Source organism: Galeopterus variegatus, unplaced genomic scaffold (genome assembly GCF_000696425.1).
Source record: "Galeopterus variegatus unplaced genomic scaffold, G_variegatus-3.0.2 Scaffold112, whole genome shotgun sequence".
NCBI lineage: Eukaryota > Metazoa > Chordata > Mammalia > Dermoptera > Cynocephalidae > Galeopterus > Galeopterus variegatus.
The window spans coordinates 841,692-856,323 of NW_007726223.1; the positions used below are offsets into that span (position 1 = coordinate 841,692).

Genomic DNA, 14,632 nt, shown 5'->3' on the forward strand with positions numbered 1-14,632 from the left:
GGGGGGGGGGGGGGGGGGGCCGGGAACTGGGGGAGGAGATCGGAAGGGAGAGGTAATCCCCGGCGTTTTCAGCATCCCCTTTTTAGAAAGACTGAGACTCTCCCAGGACAGCTGCTGCGGTCACACCACAAACTTAAAAGCTGCCCTTCCGCTTGGAGCGTGCCTTTCCTCGCCACCCTCGCCTCCCCAAAGCTCCAGCTGGTGTCTCACTCTCCGCCTGTCCGCGCACGGCGCTCGGGGGCCAGCAGCGCCCCCTGCCTCCCCGCCTGGTCTCCGCGGCCGTAGCCTCAGCGCTCTGCCAGGGCCGCCGGCGGCTCCGCGCCTCAGCCCGGGCTGCGGCTCAGAGGATCTCGTGCCTGTGCCCTGGGTCGTCGCGGCGCTCGCCCTCAGCCTGCATCCCCTTCCCCTTCCCCTGAAACGGCATCAGGAAAGAGAGGAGGACAGAAGAGTTCACAGCAGGTAAGTCTGGTTTCGGATCACCTGCTACTCCAGTGGGAGGGTGCGCTGGAGACCGCGGTGTTAAGCAGTGATGACCCCATCTGGGGGTGGCTGTGGGTCCTATGGGAGGATGCAGAGTGACTGGGAGATGAGGAACCGTCCTGAGAAGGAGCAGGCGCTCGGAAGCGGACAAGGAGTAGACGCACAGGAGAAGAGAAAGTCGGCGCGCGGGGAAGGAGACTGCCCGTGAGCGCGGCGCCGGCGACAGCGCGGCAGCCCGGGCGCGGTCCCACCTCGCCGCAGCCTCTGCCCTGCCGGGGACTCCTCATCCAGAGCCTCCGCCCGCCAGCTCTGCATAAAGTTTTCCTCCTGAGACGTGCCCGGGAACTTTGTTGTCTCCCTGTCTCCCTCGCAATCCCCAGCCCCTTCCCGGTCAAGGCAGCGGAAAGTGCTTCTGAACGTGCCCGGTGGCTTCTGCCGGCTGCAGGTTCATTTGCAGACGCGTGAGTGGGGACCGTCCGGGGAGGACTTGACCAAAGGGTATCTGTGCCCTCTCTCGCTCCTCTTCCCGTTGGGTTGGGGGAAGGAAGGAGGACAGCATGGTGGTTCTTTTTGTTGTGGCGCTTGGGGAGAGGGGTGGGCGACGCCTCTTCCCTAGCAAGGGAATCGCGACACTCCGCCTGATGAAGTGTGTGCATCCTTCTGGCTCCACAGGGGGAAAGTTGGAGTCAGACACTAGCCACGAAGCTGGCTGTCTGGGAAATGCGGTTACGGCAAAACGCAGTCTTGCTGGAGCGGGGGATCTCGTTGGAACCCTCGGCTTAACTTGCTCAGGAAAGGCCCCGATTTGCCTCCTGCTGGGCATTTAACCCGGGGTGCCCCCACACACCCGCCCCTGCCCCCGCCCCACGCCGGGTGTCTCCTCCCGGCTTCCTCCCGACGCGCCCGGAGTTGATGCGGCCATGGGCTGCCCTGGCAGCGCACGGGCCGTTTTCGGCTCTGTGACTCTCTTTGCTTGCTGACTTGTGTTCAGCCTCGTGGGCTGAGTTGCTTTGCTTGCGTCCCAGCGTGAGGAGGGGACTTGACAGGAGGAGGAGACGCCGCGCTCTCGCCCGGCCGTCTGGAATCTGGGCGGCTGGACCCGAGCCGCGCGGCCAGCAGCTGGGGCCGCTGACGTCCCGGAGTCCGTGTCATGGGGATCGGCGTTCTATAGGCGAACTTATCGCTATTTAGTCTCGAGGGAAACCGTGATAATAGGCAAGTGTCCCTACGTGAACTCTTCTTTCTCCACCAACCCCCGTTCCAAACCTACTTAGCTTGTTAGTGCTATTTGCACAAGCAAAACAAGGGGGGGGGGGACTTAAAGTGTCACGAATGTGTCCACGAGTGTGTGTGGAGGGGGCAGGGGACTAGGGGGAAGATTCCGTCACAGGGAGGGAAAGTCAGAGAGGCAGGTAGAGGAGACGGTTCAAGACCCCTCCTGGGTCTGGTGCTGCTGATATTGTTGCCATTGTAACCATGACAACCACTAAGCCAAGGGCGGTCAGAGCCTTCCAGGTTCCGCACGTGGAAAGAAAAATGTGAAGGGTGGGGAAGGGAGAGAGCCACATGTCATCACTCCAGTGATGCCTTCGCTTCTCCCGCTCCTTCTCTGAGGCCAGACGGCAAAGAGGATGAGCAGGAAGGACCAGGGTTGGGAGCGCTCAGCCCCAGCAAGCGGTTGCTTTAACCCACTCCAGTATTAGAGTTGCTGAGACTCGCGCCAGCAGCTAAAGCTGGCGAGGGGAGCCCTCGCTGACAGGCTACAAAATGATGACCCAGGTCAGGGAGACGGGAAAAGACCTTGGCCCTTGTAAGGGAAAGGCCAGGAAAGACAGGAAGATGATGTGGGACGAGATAAGAATAGGGTCAAGAGGTAGCTGAGAGACAATAAACTGGTACTAATTTGGACTGCCAGCATTTCAAATGGAATCTGCCCGTTTATGAAATGGAAAATTGGAGAAGGGAAGGGACATTTGTTCAACACCTATTGTGTCCCAGATATCAATACTCCCAACAAATACTATGCAAGTGTCAATTCTCTCTCTCTCTCTCTCTCTCTCTCTCTCTCTCTCTCTCTCTCTCTCTCGTTAGGGTATTTTGGCTTTTAAGTTCTTTACAAAGAAACATAAATCTTAAAAACCATATATACATAATTAGAGGAGTGAACTAGGTAGGTATCATTCTCATTTTAGACATGATGATAATGAGATGCAAAGGTGTTGATTGATATGTCCAAATATACAATAGTAAGGGGCAGAGCTGAGAAAGAAAGCACCTGGATGTGGGTCTTTTTCAGGGACTTCAGGCAACCAGTCATGAGCCCACTTAAATGCAGAAGTTTTCTAAGGCTGCCTCTGACATTGTATCTGTATCTGTTATCATTTACATGAGAAGAGCACCAAAGAATTTAAATGAGATCCATGATTGAGGATGGGCACCGGCCACATCAAATCTACAGACCTAGAATCATATGTTTGTGGTATTAATATTTAAAAGGTCTTATTGTACCTTGTAGGAATTATTAGTGGTTTTCACAATGTTTGTTAAAAATAAATAAATAAATAAATAAAAGACTTATCAAACAGCCACCCCTTCCTGTGTTGAGAAAATTTCTTGAGATTAAGTTCTCCTCCGTCTACTTACAACCTGAATACCTAAAAATGTATTTCATATTTTGGCACTATTGGTTCACCTCTGTAAAAGTCTGGTTCATCTTTGTAGAGTCTGTTGCCCATTAGGAAGAGTAAAGATTTGTCTCTGGTTACCTTCCTGCTGACTCTCTGAGAGGGGAGGTTAAGAAAAATGTCTGGCAATGCACAATGTTTTGGAATTATCAGGAAACTATGATCAACATGACTAGAAACTAAGGATAAAAGGTACAGAAGTAATTGCTGAGGCTTTTCTTTTGCCTTACACTAGAATTGCCTTTGTCGGAAAGTCTTACTTAATGAATTTGCTTTATATTTAATTTATATTTATATTTAATCTCTTTTTTATGTGTTGGGAGGGCTGGTGAGTATGGGAATGGGAATTATTTTTGGTGGCAGGGAAGGTCAGAAAGATAAACAATTACAAAGATAGAGGAAGTGTATCTTCTACTGTTTCTGACAGGCTAACAGATCGGACTGTAGGTTCAAATTTGAGTTGCTGAGCTGAATTCTTTTCTTTTCTAAAACTAGGAAGGATATTGTTTGGGGCTGGAGTTAAATGAATGCCGAAAGTTTCACTGCGCCCAGTTCTTATTCTTTATACTATGCTCTCATCCCATTGCATAGGCATATGTTACCTGTTGAAGGGCTATCACACACCAGGAGGTGTCTCTGAAGATAACTTCTGGAATTGATATGCATCTCTGTGGCCCAGTATTTGTTTACTGATTGAATAGAATTACTGAGTTAAGTCACCACCATTTTTATTATGTATGTGGGATATCAACTTCTCAATCTCAATGGGAAAACATTCCAACTGGTGCTAGTTTAACGGCTATTATATCTTCGGGTTGTTATAGCCTGAATATATAATATATAATTAATACTTGTTCACTTATCTCCTTATTAATAAATATTTAATAATTTTAATAGTCATAAACCAGGACATCTTTAACCAGCTTGCTAATATTGCACTGGAAAATGCATTCAGTTTTCTCACTCTTTTGCAAAGCTCAATAAGCTACAAATATTACCCTCCCATAGAAATGTACAAAGGAAACCAAAATTAAGTAGTCTAGGGTTCCCAGAAGAATCTGAAATTATCTGAATCTGAATCTATCTTTTATATTGGCCATATCATCCTTTAAAGATGTGTGTCTTCTGCCCCAGAAATTAGGAATAGCTTCCTTTATATCCTTGTTTTTTATGAGGGGTATTTAACATAATAACTTCATCATTTTATATTTTTAAAACTGGTACTTATAGTGTGTTCTGTTAGTGAGTTTTCACTAGCAAATTACAAGAAAAATGGAAAATTTTGCTATATTTTTCTAATTAAATATTCTTATTAAATAGAACTATTACTACTAAGGAAAAGTCAATAAAATAAGCAAAAATGTCTAAATTATCAAGCATCTTAAAAGAAATATTGTTCTATTACTTTCAAGAAAAATAAAGTGGCATAAATATATGAAGGTGACATTATTAATTTACCATCAAGCAAATGTTTGTTTATTCTATATTAATTAATTATGAATTTTCCTGGGTCCTGCCTTGCTAAGGTTTGAATGTGTCCACCAGAAAGCATATGTTGGAAACTTAATTCCCAATGCAACTATCTTAGGAGGAGGGGCCTAATGAGTGGTGATAAAGCCATGAGGGCTCTACTCTTATGAGTAAATGAATGCTATTATCACAGTAGTGGGTTTCTCATAAAAGGATGAGTTTAGCCTCCCTTTCTCTCTCCCTCATCCTCTCTTTGTCCTTCTGCCAAGGAATGAAGCAGTAAGAAGGCCCTCGCCAGATGTTGGCACCTCGATCTTGGACTTCTCAACCTCCAGAACCATGAGCCAATAAATTTCTGTTAATTGTAAATTACCCAGTCTCAGGTTTTTTGTTATAGCAGCACAATGGACTAAGACACCTCTTTAATCAATCTTTTGTATATTCTAAACAATTTTTCAAGATCGTGATGTCATATTTTGTTCCAAAAATGAGACTGCCTAACTGGTACTTAAACAACTTAGTTAAGCACATACAGTTTCAAGTATATCACATAGCAGAAATTAAACTAATAAAATTGCTCAGTAGAGATATTATCTGGATTTGCCTTAGTAAAAAGACAAAGAGTATATTCCATACATTTAACATCAGCATGCATGATCTACTTAAAAACAGTGTCCAGGCTTAAAAGAAAAAAATCCATTGAAATTGCTCAAATAGTTCCATAGAAGCCTTTATATATATATATATATATATATATATATATATATATATATATATATATATATATATATATATATATATATATATATATATATATATATATATATATATATATATATATATATATATATATATATATATATATATATATATATATATATATATATATATATATATATATATATATATATATATATATATATATATATATATATATATATATATATATATATATATATATATATATATATATATATATATATATATATATATATATATATATATATATATATATATATATATATATATATATATATATATATATATATATATATATATATATATATATATATATATATATATATATATATATATATATATATATATATATATATATATATATATATATATATATATATATATATATATATATATATATATATATATATATATATATATATATATATATATATATATATATATATATATATATGTGTGTGTGTGTGTGTGTATGTATATATACACACAATATATATATATATATATATTGGCAGCTGGATTCATGACTAATAATGGAATCATCTCAAATTATGTCTACATATTCTGGCTTTTTTTGATGACATGTATAAAATCACTGTTAGGCTTTTACTTCCCTTTTTGTTTTTTTATCCTTATCATAAAGACCAGTCTATACAAATTAAATTCAGACATTCTGAAGTTTTGGTGTTTGTTATTCTTGCTTTCAGCTTTCAGATAAATATTTACTGCTTATATCCAAAGTGAATGCTTTATGAGAGGAAGAAGTGTTTTATAGGGCAAAAAAATAATTTCTTGGAAAATAGATAACTGTTCTTATTTGAAGGAACATTATCAATTTTGAAAAATCACACTTTATTCCAAAGGCAGATATTCAAAACTCTCAGAATTCTTAGTTTAGTTTTGATACTAAATACTGGGTCAGTAGATGTTGATACTAATTTGAGTTTTCTTGTTGAAATGGAGCATATGTTTTTTGTAGACTTAAAAAAAATTATAGTAATAATTTTCATTACAGAAATAGTTCATGATCATTACCGAAAAATTAGAAAATACAGATAAGCATAAAGTAGAGAAATTTTAGTAAGCATTTATCCATAAATTTATTATGCACAATAATATATATTAATTCTTAGCTAAGGCTTAAGTATATTTTAAAGATAAATTTTATATTTGACACCTAGTGCCCATATCTTGCGTTTTTTTTTGTCCTTTTTGAGACCGGCTGCACCGCGCTCAGCCAGTGAGCTCACCAGCCATCCCTATATAGGATCCGAACCCGAGGCCGGAGCGCTGCTGCGCTCCCAGCGCCGCACTCTCCCGAGTGCGCCATGGGCTCGGCCCCATATCTTGCTTTTTAATATCATTCTACAATAGAAGAAATCAGGCAGCCTTGGAGAAATGGCTGATTCTAAGACTGGGGCAGTGAGTTTACAGGGTGAACCTGGAGCATCTTGTAGTGCCAGAAAATAAAGCAGTATTCAACACACACACACACACACACACACACACACGCACACACACACACACACGCATGATAGATGTTTGTCAAAGGGACACAGGAGCCAGTTGAAAGAGCTTCCAATGGCCAAAGCTGGAACAATATGAGAAAAAAACAAAAAGAAAAGAAAAGTAGTATTGATAATAATACGAGTGTAAGATACATATCTATGAGACTATGCTAGGATAAGTGATCGAATAAATTCCTAAGTGGGGCAGAAGAGACATATCACCCATGGAGAAGAATTTCAAATAATTTATGTAGCAACTCTGTCCTCAAGGAACAGGAGCGTAGCTCCCTGTTCCTGAAGTGTGGGCTCAGCATGGCAACTTCCTCCCAAAGTGTCCAGTATGAAAAAGGGATGGGGGGAAGAACACTATCTCACCATCTCAGCCAGGTAATCAAGGTCAACATCAACAGTCATAAATTGTATCAGTAGTATGTGCCCTTGACAGGATTGGATGAAAAATGACATTTTACCTCTGCGATATTTCCCCCCAAACCCATAATTTCAATGTAATCCTGAGAAAAACATCAAACAAATTACACTAGTGGAGCATCCTACAAAATACCTGACCAGTAATCTTTTAACCTATCAAGGTCATCAAAAACAAGGAATGTCTGAGAAACCGTCACAGCCATGAGAAGCCAAAAGAGATACGGCTACTAAAGGTAATGTGGTATACTGCGTGGGATCTTAGAACAGAGAAAAAAATGTCAGATAAAGATTTAGGAAATCTAAATAAACTATGGACTTTAGTTATTGTCAATTTATCATTATTGATTCATTAATTGTAACAATATCCATATTAATGTAAGATGTAAATAATAGGGGAAACCGAGTGTGGATTATAGGGGAACACTGTACTATCTGCTCAATGTTTCTGTAAATCAAAACTATTTTAAAAGATAAAGTCTATTGTAAAAAATTATATTTAAAGCATATAGTAAAAAAACTGAATTAAAGGTTCTCTGGTCACTAACATTATTGTCTTTCAATTTAATGCTTATTTTATTCCCCTAATTCCAAGCACCACTTTTCTGCTATTTATTTCTGTTGGCAATAAATATAAGAGAGCCTATTATAATAAACAAATATTGTAAATTAGTTGTTCTCATAATTATTTATTTTTCAAAATAAAATGGAGTATTTGAATCACTAAAAATTTCTAGATCACCATTATTATGGGCTTTCATGCAATGAAAGCTATGTATTAGTCACATCCTATAATTCAATCTTAAATATTTTTTTAAAGGCAAGCTTTTTACTTCTGCCTCTGTCTTTGCTATTTTATTGATATTAGCAAGACCCATCATCAGTTCCAAGTGTCTTCAGTGCGAGATAATCATTATGCTTTCAAAATTTTTTTTTTGCCAAAATGACTGTATGACTACTTAATCTTTTCCCCCCTCTTTGAATCTCAAGGACATCTACTATGTTAAGTACTTTAAAGATTATTCTCCATCAAATGTTATCATACACTGTGACTATTCTTTTTTACATTGAAGTATATCTAGGAGGCCTCCACCTCCCACACATACAAAAAATCCTATAAGCCGAGACTTGCATGTGGTCCAGCCAATGTAGAGTGGGTAGCAAATACGGCTGCCACCTTCCTTTCTTCCTATTATATTTTACACATGTACAGTCATGCACTGCATAATGACATTTCAGTCATCAATGATAGCGTATATGATGGTGGTCCAATAAGATTACAATGGAGCTGAAAAATTCTAAGCTAGTCATAGCTGTCATACATCTTAGCACAACACATTACCCTTTCTATGTTTAGATCGGTCTAGATACATAAACACGTATTCATATAGTAACATGCTGTACAGGTTCATAGGCTAGGAGTAATAACTATACCATGTAGCCTAAGTGTGTAGTAGGCCATATCACCTAGGTTTGTATAGTTCGTGATGTTTGCACAAGAATGAAGTTACTTAATAACATGTTTCTCAGACATATCCCTGTTGAGTGACACGTCTGTATATGTGTATATATACATACATGCATGCATGCATGTATGTGTAAATATGTATGTGCATGTATATATCCAGGCATATATATCTAAATACAGTGCTTTCTCTCTCTCTGTGTATATGTGTGTGTGTGTGTGTGTGTGTGTGTGTATAAATACATGCATTATTCCTTCACTTTCTTGTGTCCCAAATTGCTGCATTTTTAAAAAAAAATGTTTTGAGTTTTACTGTCTTTCATGAAGCTCCCCTTACAGTTGGGCCAAAAATCCTGTCATTTTACCTTTTCTCTCTTGGCTTTTCTACATGCCGATGTCTTACTCTTTATTACCTCATATTTATAACAACTTAATATTGACCTGGCTCTGTGCTTCATGGTTAATTGGAGTTTCTGCTGAATTTTTTTTCTACTGTGGCAATTGTTGGAAGTTTAGAAATGCTTTTTTTCCTTCTGTTTTTAGTTTTTATGAGTCATAGCATAAAAATACACACTTCAAGAACTTGTTTGGGAAAAGTCGAGGAACCTGATCCTAGAATGTCTGACTAAAGGGCCTCTTTTTTGGTGATATCCCACTGAATTTCCTGAAACAATGAAAGTGTCTGGAAAAAACTCATATTAGTATGACTAATACATGCTGGGCTCTCACTGGAATCTTAAATTTAGGATCTTCATTTTTGTTACACAAAATAAATTTTTAAAAAGTGATCCTGCCTATGATAATTAAGCTCAATTAAACAGAGGAATGAAGCAACATAACATTCTGAATAAAACCTTTAAAATGCATACTTAATTTGCATAATAGAGATACGTACAATTCACATTTTTGCATAGACTATCATGTTGTCTCTCTTTTTTACCTCCTTATCAATATATTTTGAAGTCATTGATGGCTTGTGAATACTTAACTATAACTAGAGAACTGTTTTAAAAGATTTCTTTGTAATGAAAAATAATCAAATCATATAAATTTTGAAGTCTGACCTTGCATATCAAAGACAAATTATTTAAATGTTAGTGCAATTGTATGTTTATTAATTTTGTCTTTAACTTACTTTCCAATTCAAAGTTCATTATTTTGGCCATGCTAACTTTTGTCTTCTCTCTTCATGTATTTATATATTTTCATATCATAATCTAATTAGTGCGATATACATTGCTTCCCAAGCAGGTTGGTAGATGAAAAAAGTAGTCAGATTATTCTGTTTGCAAAAGTATCTTTGTGTGATAAAAAAGTATAAAATGAATTATTAGTAACTTTAAAATGGGAAGTTAATACAAATTAAGAAGCTGTTGTATCAACTTTTGAAATAAAGCCTTTTATCACCTGTAAAGTAGTTCTTCAAAAGCATTTATACCAAATATACAGATAAGTGAATAACATTTCCCTTTCTTTAGCATGATTCACATTTCACAGAGCTGAGGGGATCATTGTCTTAGACTTCACTGTGATGAGGTTTGGCAGAAAGCTTTCATTGTTCAGGTTTTAAAAAGGGCAAGTTTTTGGCAGGAATAACTTGCATAGAGAAGGAATGCTATGCTTACACATATGTACTCAATAAACTTTCAGACAGCTTGAGTTAAGATATTACAGGATTCCTTTCCCCACCCTACTCCTAGTCTCTAAATGTTGATTGTTTAGAAGCCTTCTTTCATTGTGTTACTGTCACACAGGTCATTTCATATCTTGGGAAAGAGTACTTTGATTCATATTTCAAAAGTTATTAGCATACAGAGAAAGTCATTTCATACCCTGTACACTTTCACTCGAGAGTTATTAAAAGTAACAACTGCATTCAGGTCTGCTTTCCCCTAGTATTTAGCAGTTCACAGCCATCATCTCCAGGACAGCCAACAATCATTCTTTTGTATATCCATCACCCTTTATTATTTCCAATAATCAGAAATCAAGGTTTTAAGTTTCCCTTTTTTCCTTTACTCACTGTGTATAAGCAGTATTGAAGTATGTGTGCTTTATATAGATAGCGTAGGATGAACAGAAACAGAAATCTTGTAAATTCCACAACTCAATAAACAAAACAAATCAGCGTTAGCCACCTGGGCCTGGCACATGGGCCTACAACAGCTGTGTTCTTTCCACCTGGAGCTCTAGATGTAATAATTTCTCCTTTCACTTGCAATCATTTTATGTCTTTTATTGCCTCCACCTCTTCCAGCCCACAGCCAATACCACCCCTCTCCCCCGACTGCCATCCTTACCACTCCACAGATTACTGCTATATCTTACCTGGAAAAGTGCTTTTCGCTCAAATCCTACCCACCCGTCCATAAGATCTTTTCCAGACTCCAATAACTATTGCCCTCTCTTACTTCTTCCTGTACCACAAGACTGAGTTTCTCAAATATAAGGACCAAATTGTAGTTATCTCAATATCTTTTTCCATATCCCTAAAGCATACCAAGATTGCTCAATACTGTAGTTATGAAGAAGGCCATTCACTATGGTAATTGAAAGTTTTAGCATCGTTGATTAGTGTAATTTTTGAACTTGGGTTTTAAAGTGTGGGAGAGAACATGGTGCAGTGGTTAAGACTACAGGCTATGAAAGCAGACAGACTGAGTTCAATCCTAGCTCTGTCAACTCTTGGCTGTGTGATTCAGACAAGTTATTTGACCTTTCTACATCTCAGTTTCCCAACTTCTAACTGGATTTTATGAAAGTACTAAACTCATAGGGTCATTGTGAGGAATAACTGGGTTAATACAGGCAAACCAAATGCTGTATGGCACATTACAGTAGCTGCATTTTACCTTTCCTTTGTCTTACACCAGCTATGCATGTTACGCCTAGGTTGGATTCCCACTCCATGCACACATTGTTCTACTGTCTTCTTGTTCTTTATCTTCTGAGTTCCATCCACCTCATTCAAAGAACAGTCCTTCGGTGGTCTACTTCAAGTATATACCTGGATAAGAGAATGGTCTTTTAGGATTGATTATTACCACCTTCTTTTTAGCACCGAAAAGTGCTTAAAAAGATATCATTTGGGGGCACACTGCAACAGACTGTGGTACAGTGATATGAGAGAGAAGCCAGGGCAGACAGACCGCTTGATACTAGCTGTCACAGAAGAGGCAGCCAGTTATAGAAGCTAAACAACAAGTAATAAGGTCCTTATTAATTAATAAGGTCTACCGCCGTTCCAACTCCCAGCCTTATTTCCTAGCATCACACTGTTCTCCTTTAGCTACCTCCTACTGGATTGGTAACATTGCATATTTCCTTTCCTTCCTGCAGTGCTCTATCCCCAAATAAGCAATGTAATGCTGATCTGTTCTGCTCAGCAGCCTCTCCCTTACTTTTTTTTTTGGCTTTTATCTTGGGCCTGCTTTCATTCCCATTGCCTTGCCCACAGTTTACTTCCATTGAGCAATCAGTAACTACCCCTGTACCTCTTCTAACCAGGTATTGCTCTTGGGACCTTCCCTTAAATGCTCTCACTACTCTGCCATTTCAGAATATTCTATTTTAGTCTCCTTCTTCAGAAAGCAAAGGGAAACAAAATGATCTAATTCACTGTCTACTCACTCAAGGATCTGGAAATAAGCCCAGAAACATTCTCCATGGTACAGTTAGTCTCATGCCTAGAAACTAGATCTTTTCTAGACCACACATCAGTGCTAAACTTGTCCTGCTTGGGCCCTCTAGCTACTAAAAGAGCCCTGGATCCTTTCTCTCTAAACTTCGGGCCTCAAGGGACCTTTAAGGGCCCTGCAATGAAAATTGTCTAGTGGAAGTTAAGCCCACATCCCTTAAGGAGGGAGTTTAGGAAGAGGCCAGAGATAAATGAGTAAATTCTGCATCTGTAAAAAAAACCTAACATGCAGAATGTGTCTTTGTTCCATGCTGCTTCATCTGCTGGGCAGTTCTCTGAAATATAATTTTAAAAAAGCAGCAAGTATGTTAATCAATAATATTTTCCAGAATTGAACATAAAGGTCATCTCAGCTTCTGAGCAAGGGGAAGTGAAACTGAAAACGTTCTGATTATTTTACGGGAAAATGCTTTTCTAATGCTTTTCTCGGTATGGTTTAAAATTAGTCTGTTCCCATAATTGTCACTTTTGCTTATGGATTTTCATGAACATATATTATATTAATAATAATTTATGAAACTCTATCTCACAGAAAGTGAAATGTTCTAGAGATAGGATAAATAAGAAGTACTTAAAATATTTTCTAAATATCACAAAGCTTATCACTCTATAATGTTCCTCTTAGGAATATTAAATATTTTCCTATAGTTGCAAATAGATTGATGTAGAATGTTTCTTTTATTCTTTCACATGCAGAGAAAAAAGAGGTTTTTCTTCATATGTACGTACTTGTATATAGAGATGGTCCTCAATGACTTATTATGGTTTGAATTAACGATTCTTGTACTCTGTAGTGGTGTGAAAGCTGAAAGCATTCAGTCCGCTCCTCGACTTACCTATCAGGATATAACTCCACCATAAGTTGAGGCATACTGAATGCTTAATGATTTTTTTCCAGGTAATTCTGGAGTTACTAAAGAAAATGTTTGACTTAGATCAAGGTAACAATACTTCTTCCAGGTTCATAGCTCAGAACTGAAGATGGGTGGGGAAGGTGGGAACGTCCTGGGGCTATCATGTGCATTCTTTATTTGAGCGCCTACAATTCCGGCGTTGGCCCTGAGTGCTTCTTCTCTAACTCTGGCACAGTTGTGCTTTCTCCTCTTCCTACTAAATGCTCTTTCTATTGTTTTTCTCTCTACAGACTTTCCCCACTGATCCATTCACTTTTGTTGCTTCGGTTGTTATTTAAATGGGAAACACATAAGTTATTAGCCCTGTCTCCTGGTCTTGATGCTTTTTCAGGGAGGCCCTAGTTTATGGCAACTGACCATCCACTATACAAGCAGTTTAAGTTCTTATTATGACCTCACCATGTGGCTTCTCCTGTTGTGATCGTGATTTTTTACACATAAGTGCTTTAACTATACAGTAGTAGAAAGGGAGTGCACTTTAGAGCCAGAGCCACAATTATTCTACTTGTTATTTGAGAGAATTTGGGAAGTTATTTAACTCTATCAGCCTTAGTGTACTTATATATTAAGATGGAGGTAAATGACAGTTTTGAATTCAAAACACATGTGAGTTTTAAATGAGAATGCGTAAATAAAGAATTTATGCCAGTGCCTGACATTATTGTTATTTAATAAATCAACATTAGTAGTTTGATGTATTCTCATCTTTATATACATTAAGCATATTCTTCTGGTTGCAGAGGCCTTGAAATGCTAGGATATAGAATTTGGATTTTATTCCAAAGGCCATAGGAAGCCACCAAAAGTTATTTAACCATGAAGTAACTCAATAATTCGTGTTTATGAATCTAGGAATATTTTTTTTTTAAGGAAACTAATTAAGAGAGTTTTTTTCATAGATTTGATAAGGGCTAGACTAATGCAATCCTGATGAGAATAGAAAAGAAGGGTACCAGATTAAAAAATGGGCAAAGGGGCCGGCCCGGTGGCGGACTGCTACAGTGCGCCGCTTGGGAGTGTGGCGGCGCTCCCGCCAAGGGTTCGGATCCCACATACAGACCGGTTCCCGCTCACTGGCTGAGCGAGGTGCGGGTGCAACACCGAGGGTTGCGATCCCGTTGCTGGTCCCGGTCCGGTATGGGCGCGACACTGAGGGTTGCGATCCGTTGCCGGACACGAAAAAAGACAAAAGACAAAAAAAAAATATATATATATATATATTTTTAAAT

The 14,632-nt window shown here is 38.8% G+C and overlaps 1 protein-coding gene across 1 annotated transcript in view; it reads left to right on the forward strand.

Annotated features, from left to right (window-relative positions):
- Positions 1-257: 257 nt before the first annotated feature.
- SEMA3D (sema domain, immunoglobulin domain (Ig), short basic domain, secreted, (semaphorin) 3D) overlaps positions 258-14,632 on the forward strand; it is a 193,396-nt gene continuing 179,021 nt past the window's right edge. Inside the window, exon 1 of the mRNA XM_008586731.1 lies at positions 258-459. The gene's annotated coding sequence lies outside the window, so the exon portion shown is untranslated. The remainder of the gene's footprint in view (positions 460-14,632) is intronic.